Consider the following 13,053-nt stretch of genomic DNA (forward strand, 5'->3'; position numbering starts at 1 on the left):
TGAAAGTAATGTGGCGCATGCATGTTTATTGGTCTACTTGATCAACTAATAATTAAGATTCAATTCTTGCAGGAGCTAATACGTTCAAGCAGTGAAGGATTTTTTCACAAAGAAAAGAACGGGATCTAACTGTATCTAGAATTGTGTAATGTAGAGCAATTTTGCTCAGAGTTTTAAAGATGCGAGAAATAATTTGAATATATTTTGGACATATTGGAAGTTGCTTTAATTTCTTCTTTTTTTTATTAAGTTCTACTTTGTTCATATCCACTATAAGTAAATCATGAAAGAAACAATTCTTATGAAAAAATAATGGACCTTGCACTTATATTGGAAACATAATTTGATTAAAGATAAGATAAAGATTTTATGTTCTAGCATATATGCTACAAATAAAATATCGGGATCATGACATCATCTATCAAGTTCTATTCCAACCGTATTCCAATACCCATTTCAATATGAAACGGGCTATCGAATGGCCTGCTGATACGTGCCAAATCCCGTTTTTTTTTTTAGTGTACGTTATTTAAATTGTTGCAACACTGTAATTATTCCGAATTTGGACAAAATTTCATGTGTCACAAATATACTCATATTCCCTATGAAAGTTGTGTTTAGTTGTGGTTGATGTTGAATTTTTTTTTATTCTGCTTTAAATACATTCATCATCACTCTTTACGTATTTACACATATACACTCACACTCACACACTCACATACTCACATACATAATAAATCACCCAACGATCGCTTACCACCCTCTTGTCTTTGTATCCTCCATTTTATATCATCTCTGTATCTCTCCCCCCTCCCCTCCACATACTCCAAAGAATTATTTGTGCACACAAGAGAAGATTGAACAGAACTCAAATAATGGGAGAAATGTAGATCTTTATTCAACGATTCAATTTCATTCACCTATCAATTCTATTTTATAGTGTTTTACAAAATCTAACATATATTTAATTTCACCTTGTAGATGGAAACTATAATTGAGAGAGATAACTTTTATGGTTGTTGGAGAGTTAATGGTATGCTCTTCCCGGACCCACTTGATTTCTTTTTTCTGGCACCACCTCCGCCTTCACCTCCGCCTTCCCCTCCACCACCTCCACCTTCGCCTTCACCACCTCCGCCTTCCCCTCCACCACCATCATTCCAACAAGTATGTCCGAGAGTACAACAGGCATGGCAGATATTACGTTCTTTCTTGCTTTCTTTGTGGTTTTTTTTTTACTAAACAAATATACATGTTTGGGATCTCCACTCTTCTTCATTTCATTAGATCTTTTATTTTGAATATAAATTTTTAAGAAGTACTAACATAAAATTGGTAAGCTCTCAATCTTCAAAGTGTAAATACAATTTTTTTTGTTTTCAGCTTTGATTTTTGAAACAAACTCTTCAAAAAAAAAAAAAATTCAAAATTGGCTTTCTAGATTTTTCAATTTTGTATTGGATTGAATTTGCGAAGATTCTTTGTTCTCTCTCTCTTTTTTTTTTCTTTTTTTTCTTTATTATATTGGTGAACACTAGTGATTTATGGATGGAATTTGTATGTAAATTCAATCAATAAAGCCATGATTCTGAAATTTGTTGAAAGTAATGTGGCGCATGCATGTTTATTGGTCTACTTGATCAACTAATAATTAAGATTCAATTCTTGCAGGAGCTAATACGTTCAAGCAGTGAAGGATTTTTTCACAAAGAAAAGAACGGGATCTAACTGTATCTAGAATTGTGTAATGTAGAGCAATTTTGCTCAGAGTTTTAAAGATGCGAGAAATAATTTGAATATATTTTGGACATATTGGAAGTTGCTTTAATTTCTTCTTTTTTTTATTAAGTTCTACTTTGTTCATATCCACTATAAGTAAATCATGAAAGAAACAATTCTTATGAAAAAATAATGGACCTTGCACTTATATTGGAAACACAATTTGATTAAAGATAAGATAAAGATTTTATGTTCTAGCATATATGCTACAAATAAAATATCGGGATCATGACATCATCTATCAAGTTCTATTCCAACCGTATTCCAATACCCATTTCAATATGAAACGGGCTTTCGAATGGCCTGCTGATACGTGCCAAATCCCATTTTTTTTTTAGTGTACGTTATTTAAATTGTTGCAACACTGTAATTATTCCGAATTTGGACAAAATTTCATGTGTCACAAATATACTCATATTCCCTATGAAAGTTGTGTTTAGTTGTGGTTGATGTTGAATTTTTTTTTGTTCTGCTTTAAATACATTCATCATCACTCTTTACGTATTTACACATATACACTCACACTCACACACTCACATACTCACATACATAATAAATCACCCAACGATCGCTTACTCACCCTCTTGTCTTTGTATCCTCCATTTTATATCATCTCTGTATCTCTCCCCCCTCCCCCCCCACATACTCCAAAGAATTATTTGTGCACACAAGAGAAGATTGAGCAGAACTCAAATAATGGGAGAAATGTAGATCTTTATTCAACGATTCAATTTCATTCACCTTTCAATTCTATTTTATAGTGTTTTACAAAATCTAACATATATTTAATTTCACCTTGTAGATGGAAACTATAATTGAGAGAGATAACTTTTATGGTTGTTGGAGAGTTAATGGTATGCTCTTCCCGGACCCACTTGATTTCTTTTTTCTGGCACCACCTCCGCCTTCAACTCCACCACCTCCGCCTTCCCCTCCACCACCTCCACCTTCGCCTTCACCACCTCCGCCTTCCCCTCCACCACCATCATTCCAACAAGTATGTCCGAGAGTACAACAGGCATGGCAGATATTACGTTCTTTCTTGCTTTCTTTGTGGTTTTTTTTTTTACTAAACAAATATACATGTTTGGGATCTCCACTCTTCTTCATTTCATTAGATCTTTTATTTTGAATATAAATTTTTAAGAAGTACTAACATAAAATTGGTAAGCTCTCAATCTTCAAAGTGTAAATACAATTTTTTTTGTTTTCAGCTTTGATTTTTGAAACAAACTCTTAAAAAAAAAAATTCAAAATTGGCTTTCTAGATTTTTCAATTTTGTATTGGATTGAATTTGTGAAGATTCTTTGTTCTCTCTCTCTTTTTTTTTTTCTTTTTTTTCTTTATTATATTGGTGAACACTAGTGATTTATGGATGGAATTTGTATGTACATTCAATCAATAAAGCCATGATTCTGAAATTTGTTGAAAGTAATGTGGCGCATGCATGTTTATTGGTCTACTTGATCAACTAATAATTAAGATTCAATTCTTGCAGGAGCTAATACGTTCAAGCAGTGAAGGATTTTTTCACAAAGAAAAGAACGGGATCTAACTGTATCTAGAATTGTGTAATGTAGAGCAATTTTGCTCAGAGTTTTAAAGATGCGAGAAATAATTTGAATATATTTTGGACATATTGGAAGTTGCTTTAATTTCTTCTTTTTTTTATTAAGTTCTACTTTGTTCATATCCACTATAAGTAAATCATGAAAGAAACAATTCTTATGAAAAAATAATGGACCTTGCACTTATATTGGAAACATAATTTGATTAAAGATAAGATAAAGATTTTATGTTCTAGCATATATGCTACAAATAAAATATCGGGATCATGACATCATCTATCAAGTTCTATTCCAACCGTATTCCAATACCCATTTCAATATGAAACGAGCTATCGAATGGCCTGCTGATACGTGCCAAATCCCGTTTTTTTTTTAGTGTACGTTATTTAAATTGTTGCAACACTGTAATTATTCCGAATTTGGACAAAATTTCATGTGTCACAAATATACTCATATTCCCTATGAAAGTTGTGTTTAGTTGTGGTTGATGTTGAATTTTTTTTTGTTCTGCTTTAAATACATTCATCATCACTCTTTACGTATTTACACATATACACTCACACTCACACACTCACATACTCACATACATAATAAATCACCCAACGATCGCTTACTCACCCTCTTGTCTTTGTATCCTCCATTTTATATCATCTCTGTATCTCTCCCCCCTCCCCCCCCACATACTCCAAAGAATTATTTGTGCACACAAGAGAAGATTGAACAGAACTCAAATAATGGGAGAAATGTAGATCTTTATTGAACGATTCAATTTCATTCACCTTTCAATTCTATTTTATAGTGTTTTACAAAATCTAACATATATTTAATTTCACCTTGTAGATGGAAACTATAATTGAGAGAGATAACTTTTATGGTTGTTGGAGAGTTAATGGTATGCTCTTCCCGGACCCACTTGATTTCTTTTTTCTGGCACCACCTCCGCCTTCAACTCCACCACCTCCGCCTTCCCCTCCACCACCTCCACCTTCGCCTTCACCACCTCCGCCTTCCCCTCCACCACCATCATTCCAACAAGTATGTCCGAGAGTACAACAGGCATGGCAGATATTACGTTCTTTCTTGCTTTCTTTGTGGTTTTTTTTTTTACTAAACAAATATACATGTTTGGGATCTCCACTCTTCTTCATTTCATTAGATCTTTTATTTTGAATATAAATTTTTAAGAAGTACTAACATAAAATTGGTAAGCTCTCAATCTTCAAAGTGTAAATACAATTTTTTTTGTTTTCAGCTTTGATTTTTGAAACAAACTCTTAAAAAAAAAAATTCAAAATTGGCTTTCTAGATTTTTCAATTTTGTATTGGATTGAATTTGTGAAGATTCTTTGTTCTCTCTCTCTTTTTTTTTTTCTTTTTTTTCTTTATTATATTGGTGAACACTAGTGATTTATGGATGGAATTTGTATGTACATTCAATCAATAAAGCCATGATTCTGAAATTTGTTGAAAGTAATGTGGCGCATGCATGTTTATTGGTCTACTTGATCAACTAATAATTAAGATTCAATTCTTGCAGGAGCTAATACGTTCAAGCAGTGAAGGATTTTTTCACAAAGAAAAGAACGGGATCTAACTGTATCTAGAATTGTGTAATGTAGAGCAATTTTGCTCAGAGTTTTAAAGATGCGAGAAATAATTTGAATATATTTTGGACATATTGGAAGTTGCTTTAATTTCTTCTTTTTTTTATTAAGTTCTACTTTGTTCATATCCACTATAAGTAAATCATGAAAGAAACAATTCTTATGAAAAAATAATGGACCTTGCACTTATATTGGAAACATAATTTGATTAAAGATAAGATAAAGATTTTATGTTCTAGCATATATGCTACAAATAAAATATCGGGATCATGACATCATCTATCAAGTTCTATTCCAACCGTATTCCAATACCCATTTCAATATGAAACGAGCTATCGAATGGCCTGCTGATACGTGCCAAATCCCGTTTTTTTTTTAGTGTACGTTATTTAAATTGTTGCAACACTGTAATTATTCCGAATTTCGACAAAATTTCATGTGTCACAAATATACTCATATTCCCTATGAAAGTTGTGTTTAGTTGTGGTTGATGTTGAATTTTTTTTTGTTCTGCTTTAAATACATTCATCATCACTCTTTACGTATTTACACATATACACTCACACTCACACACTCACATACTCACATACATAATAAATCACCCAACGATCGCTTACTCACCCTCTTGTCTTTGTATCCTCCATTTTATATCATCTCTGTATCTCTCCCCCCTCCCCCCCCACATACTCCAAAGAATTATTTGTGCACACAAGAGAAGATTGAACAGAACTCAAATAATGGGAGAAATGTAGATCTTTATTCAACGATTCAATTTCATTCACCTTTCAATTCTATTTTATAGTGTTTTACAAAATCTAACATATATTTAATTTCACCTTGTAGATGGAAACTATAATTGAGAGAGATAACTTTTATGGTTGTTGGAGAGTTAATGGTATGCTCTTCACGGACCCACTTGATTTCTTTTTTCTGGCACCACCTCCGCCTTCACCTCCACCACCTCCGCCTTCCCCTCCACCACCTCCACCTTCGCCTTCACCACCTCCGCCTTCCCCTCCACCACCATCATTCCAACAAGTATGTCCAAGAGTACAACAGGCATGGCAGATATTACGTTCTTTCTTGCTTTCTTTGTGGTTTTTTTTTTTACTAAACAAATATACATGTTTGGGATCTCCACTCTTCTTCATTTCATTAGATCTTTTATTTTGAATATAAATTTTTAAGAAGTACTAACATAAAATTGGTAAGCTCTCAATCTTCAAAGTGTAAATACAATTTTTTTTGTTTTCAGCTTTGATTTTTGAAACAAACTCTTCAAAAAAAAAAAAAATTCAAAATTGGCTTTCTAGATTTTTCAATTTTGTATTGGATTGAATTTGTGAAGATTCTTTGTTCTCTCTCTCTTTTTTTTTTTCTTTTTTTTCTTTATTATATTGGTGAACACTAGTGATTTATGGATGGAATTTGTATGTACATTCAATCAATAAAGCCATGATTCTGAAATTTGTTGAAAGTAATGTGGCGCATGCATGTTTATTGGTCTACTTGATCAACTAATAATTAAGATTCAATTCTTGCAGGAGCTAATATGTTCAAGCAGTGAAGGATTTTTTCACAAAGAAAAGAACGGGATCTAACTGTATCTAGAATTGTGTAATGTAGAGCAATTTTGCTCAGAGTTTTAAAGATGCGAGAAATAATTTGAATATATTTTGGACATATTGGAAGTTGCTTTAATTTCTTCTTTTTTTTATTAAGTTCTACTTTGTTCATATCCACTATAAGTAAATCATGAAAGAAACAATTCTTATGAAAAAATAATGGACCTTGCACTTATATTGGAAACATAATTTGATTAAAGATGAGATAAAGATTTTATGTTCTAGCATATATGCTACAAATAAAATATCGGGATCATGACATCATCTATCAAGTTCTATTCCAACCGTATTCCAATACCCATTTCAATATGAAACGGGCTATCGAATGGCCTGCTGATACGTGCCAAATCCCATTTTTTTTTTTAGTGTACGTTATTTAAATTGTTGCAACACTGTAATTATTCCGAATTTGGACAAAATTTCATGTGTCACAAATATACTCATATTCCCTATGAAAGTTGTGTTTAGTTGTGGTTGATGTTGAATTTTTTTTTGTTCTGCTTTAAATACATTCATCATCACTCTTTACGTATTTACACATATACACTCACACTCACACACTCACATACTCACATACATAATAAATCACCCAACGATCGCTTACTCACCCTCTTGTCTTTGTATCCTCCATTTTATATCATCTCTGTATCTCTCCCCCCTCCCCCCCACAAACTGGGAGCATAACTCAAATAATGGGAGAAATGTAGATCTTTTTTCAACGATTCAACTTCATTCACCTTTCAATTCTATTTTACTTCTTTTAAAAAATCTAAAATATATTTAATTTCACCTTGTAGATGGAAACTATAATTGAGAGACATAACTTTTATGGTTGTTGGATAGTTAATGGTGTGCGCTTTTTGGAGCCACTTGATTTCAATTTTCTGGCACCACCTCCGCGTTCACCTCCACCACCTCCGCCTTCGCCACCACCACTATCATCCCGACAAGTACCTCCAAGAGTACAACAGGCACGGCAGATCTTCCTTTCTTTCTTGCATTCTTTGTGGTTTTTTTTTTTACCAAACAAATATACATGTGTGGGATCTCCACTCTTCTTCATTTGAGGATATTTTATTTTAAATAAAAAATTTTAAGAAGTACTAACATAAAATTGGTAAGTTCTCAATCTTGAAAGTGTAAATACAATTTTTGTTTTCAACTTTTATTTTTGTAACAAACTCTTCAAAAAAAAAAAAAAATTCAACATTGGCTTTCTTAATTTTTCAATTTTGTATGGGGTTGGATTTGTGAAGATTCTTTGTTCTCTCTCTCTTTTCTTTTTTTTTTTCTCTTTGTTTCTTTAGTATATTGCTGAACACTAGTGATTTATGCATGGGAGTTATATGTACATTCAAACAATAAAGCCATGATTTTGGGAATTTTTTGAAAGTAGTGTGGCGCATGTATGTTTATTGGTCTTCTTCATCAACTAAAAATTAAGATTCAGTTCTTCCAGTAGCAAACACGGCCAACTAATGAAGGATTTTCACAAAGAAAAGAAGGGGATCTAATTGTATTTAGAATTGTGTAATGTAGAGCAACTTTGCTTAGAGTTTCAAAGATGCGAAGATCATGACGTTATCTATCAAGTTTTGTTCCAACTTTGTTCCAATACCCATTTCAATAGGAAACAGGCTTCGCAATGGCCTGCTGATAAGTGCCAAATCCCGCCTTCTTTTGTAGTCTACATTATTTAAATTTTTGCAACACTGTAAATATTCTGAATTTGGACACAATTTCATGTGTCATAAATACACTCATATTCCCTATTAAGGTTGTGTTTATTTGTCGTTGATGCTGAATTTTATTTTTTGGTCCGCCTTTAATACTTTCATCATATTTACTCTTTATGTATTTACACACATAAACTCACACTCACACTCACACACTCACATACATAATAAATCACCCAACGATTGCTTACTCACCCTCTTGTCTTTGTATCCTCCATTTTATATTATCTCTGTATCTCTCCCCCCACTCCCCCACATACTCCAAAGAATTCTTTGTGCACACAAGAGAAGATAGAGCAGAACTCAAATAATGGGAGAAATGTAGATCTTTATTCAAGGATTCAACTTCATTCACCATTCAATTCTATTTTACAGCTTTTTACAAATTCTAACATATATTTAATTTCACCTTGTAGATGGAGAGAGATAACTTTTATGGTTGTTGGAGAGTTAATGGTGTGCTCTTTCTTGAGCCACTTGATTCCAATTTTCCAGCACCACCTCCGCCTTCAGCTCCACCACCTCCGCCTTCCCCTCCACCACCATCATCCCTACAAGTACCTCCAAGAGTGCAAGGCATGACAGATCTTCCTTTCTTTCACACTTTTTTTTGTGGTTTTTTTTTTAGTAAACAAATATACATGTGTGGGATCTCCACTCTTCTTCATTTGGTTAGATCTTTTATTTTAAATATAAAGTTTTAAGAAGTACTAACTTAAAATTGGTAAGTTCTCAATCTTCAAAGTGTAAATACAATTTTTTCATTTTCAGCTTTGATTTTTGAAACAAACTCTTCAATAAAGAAAAATTCAAAATTGGCTTTCTTAATTTTTCAATTTTGTATGGGGTTGGATTTGTGAAGTTTCTGTGTTCTCTCTCTCTTTTCTTTTTTTTCTCTCTGTTTCTGGAGCATATTGGTGAACACTAGTGATTCATGGATGGGATTTATATGTACATTCAAACAATAAAGCCAAGATTCTGGGAATTTGTTTAAAATAGTGTGGCGCATGTATGTTTATTGGTCTAGTTGATCAACTAATAATTAAGATTCAATTATTGCAGGAGCTAACACGGTCAAGCAATGAAGGATTTTCACAAAGAAAAGAACGCGATCTAACTGTATCAAGAATTATGTAATGTATCGCAATTCTACTCAAAAGAACGGAATAATTTGAATATATTACGGAGATATTGGAAGTTGCTTTAATTTCTTCTTTTTTTATTTAAGTTGTACTTTAATGATATGCAGTATAAGTAAATCATGAAAGAAACTATTCTACTGAAAAAATAGTGGACCTTGCACTCATATTGCACATATAATTTTAATTTAGAAAAGATATAGATTTAATCTTCTAGCATATATGCTACACATAAAAAATGGGGATCTTGAAGTCATCTATCAAGTTCTGTTCCAACTGTGTTCCAATACCCATTTAAATATGAAACGGGCTTCGGGTTGCCCAACTGATTTGTGCCAAATCCTGCCTTTTTTTGTAGAGTATGTTATTTAAATTGTTGCAACACTTTAAATATTTTGAATTTGGATAAAATTTACACTCATATTCCCTATTAAAGTTGTATTTAGTTGTGGTTGATGTTGAATTTTATTTTTTCTTCTGCTTTAAATACATTCATCATATTCACTCTTTATGTATTTACATCCATACACTCATGCTCACACACTCACATACATAATAAATCACCCAACGACTGCTTACTCACCCTCTTGTCTTTGTATCTTCCATTTTTATCTCATCTCTGCATCTCTCCCCCCTCCCCCCTCCACATACTCCAAAGAATTCTTTGTGCACACAAGAGAAGATGGAGGAGAACTCAAATAATCGGAGAAATGTAGATCTTTATTCAACGATTCAACTTCATTCACCTTTCAATTCTATTTTACAGCTTTTTACAAAATCTAACATATATTTGATTTCACCTTGTAGATGGAAACTATAATTGAGAGAGATAACTTTTATGGCTGTTGGAGAGTTAATGGTGTGCTCTTTCCGGAGCCACTTGATTTCAATTTTCCGGCACCACCTCCGCCTTCACCTCCACCACCTCCGCCGTCACCTCCACCTCCGCCTTCACCTCCACCACCTCCGCCTTTCCCTCCACCACCATCATCCCAACTAGTACCTCCAAAAAGTGCAACAGGCATAGCTGATCTTCCTTTTTTTCTTGCTTTCTTTGTGGTTTTTTTTCTTTTACTAAACAAATATACATATGCGGGATCTCCACTCTTCTTCATTTGGTTAGATCTTTTATTTTAAATATAAATTTTTAAGAAGTACTAACTTAAAATTGGTAAGTTCTCAATCTTCAAAGTGTAAATACAATTTTTTTGTTTTCACCTTTCATTTTTGAAACACTAAAAAAAAAAAAAAACTCAAAATTGGCTTTCTTCATTTTTCAATTTTTTATGGGGTTGGATTTGTGAAGATTCTGTGTTCTCTCTCTCTTTTCATTTTTTTTTTTCTATGTTTCTATAGTATATTGTTGAACACTAGTGATTTATGGATGGGATTTATATGTACATTCAAACAATAAAGTCAAGATTTTGGGAATTTGTTGAAAGTAGTGTGGCGCATGTATGTTTATTCGTCTAGTTCATCAACTAATAATTAAGATTCAATTCTTGCAGGAGCAAACACGGTCAAGCAATGAAGGATTTTCACAAAGAAAAGAACGGGATGTAACTGTATATAGAATTGTGTAATGAAGAGCAATTTTCCTTAGAGTTTTAAAGATGCAAGGAACAATTTGAATATATTTTGGGGATATTGAAAGTTGCTTTAAGTTCTTCTTTTTTTTATTAAGATGTACTTTATTGATATCCACTATAAGTAAATCATGAAAGAAACAATTCTGATGAAAAAATAGTGGACCTTGCACTTATATTGCACAAATAATTTGAATTTAGAAAAGATACAGATTTTATCTTCTAGCATATATTCTACACATAAATAATGAAGATCATGACGTCATCTATCAAGTTTTGTTCCAACTGTGTTCCAATACCCATTTCAATTTGTAACGGGCTTCGGAATGGCCTGCTGATACGTGCCAAATCTCGCCTTTTTTGTAGTGTACGTTACTTAAATTGTTGCAACACTGTAAAATATTTTGAATTTGGACACAGTTTCATGTGTCATAAATACAATCATAAATACAGTTTCATGTGTCATAAAGTTGTGAATTTTATTTTTTGGTATGCTTTAAATACATTCATCATATTCACTCTTTATGTATTTACACACATAAACTCACACTCACACACTCACATACATAATAAATCACCCAACGATTGCTTACTTACCCTTTTGTCTTTGTATCCTCCTTTTTATATCATCTCTGTATCTCTCCCCCCTCCCCCCCACATACACCAAAGAATTGTTTGTGCACACAAGAGAAGATGGAGCATAACTCATATAATGGGAGAAATGAAGATCTTTATACAACGATTCAACTTCATTCACCTTTCAATTCTATTTTATAGTTTTTCACAAAACCAACATATATTTAATTTCACCTTGTAGATGAAAACTATAATTGAGAAAGATAACTTTTGTCGCTATTGGAGAGTTAATGGTGTGCTCTTTCTGGAGACACTAGATTTTAATTTTCCAGCACCACCTCTGCCTTCTCCTCCACCACAATCATCCCAACAAGTACCTTCAAGAGACAACTGGCATGGCAGATCTTCCATTCTTTCTTGCTTTCTTTGCGTTTTTTTTTTTTTACTAAAAAAATATACATGTGTGGGATCTCCACTCTTCTTCATTTGGTTAGATCTTTTATTAAATATAAATTTTTAAGAATTACTAACTTAAAATTGCTAAGTTCTCAATCTTCAAATTGTACATGCAATTTTTTTGTTTTCACCTTTTGATTTTTGAAACAAACTCTTCAAAACAAAAATTCAAAATTGGCTTTCTTAGTTTTTTAATTTTGTATGGGGTTCGATTTGTGAAGATTCTTTATTCTCTCTCTCTTTTCTTTTTCTTTTCTTTTTTTCTAGTATATTGGTGAAAACTAGTGATTTAGGGATGGGAGTTATATGTACATTCAAACAACAAATCCATGATTCTGAGAATTTGTTGAAAGTAGTGTGGCGCAAGTACGTTTATTGGTCTAATTCATCAACTAATAATTAAGATTCAATTCTTGCTGGAGCAAACATGGTCAAGCCATGAAGGATTTTCACAAAGAAAAGTACGGGATCTAACTGTATCTGGAATTGTGTAATGTAGAGTAATTTTGCTCAGAGTTTTAAAGATGCGAGGAATAATTTGAATATATTTTAAAGATACTTGAAGTTGCTTTAATTTCTTTTTTTTTTTATTAAGTTTTACTTTATTGATGTCCACTATAAGTAAATCATGAAATAAACTATTCTGATGAAAAAATAGTGGACTTTGCACTTATATTGCACAAATAATTTGAATTTAGAAAAGAAAAAAGATTTTATCTTTCTAGCATATATGCTACACATGAAAAATGGACATCATGTCGTCATTTATCAAGTTCTGTTCCAACTGTGTTCCAATACCCATTTCAATATTAAACGGGCTTTGGAATGTCCTGCTGATATGTGCTAAATCCCGCATTTTTATGTAGTCTACGGTATTTAAATTGTTCCACCTCCGCTTTCCCCTCCATCTTAAAGCCCGATTTAAGGTAGCGATGTCTCGTAAGTCCTTCCCACCTTCCACTAACAGTTTACATACATATTGC

This window comes from Sesamum indicum, linkage group LG3 (genome assembly GCF_026168435.1).
Source record: "Sesamum indicum cultivar Baizhima isolate 11 linkage group LG3, ASM2616843v1, whole genome shotgun sequence".
In the NCBI taxonomy this organism is placed as follows: domain Eukaryota; kingdom Viridiplantae; phylum Streptophyta; class Magnoliopsida; order Lamiales; family Pedaliaceae; genus Sesamum; species Sesamum indicum.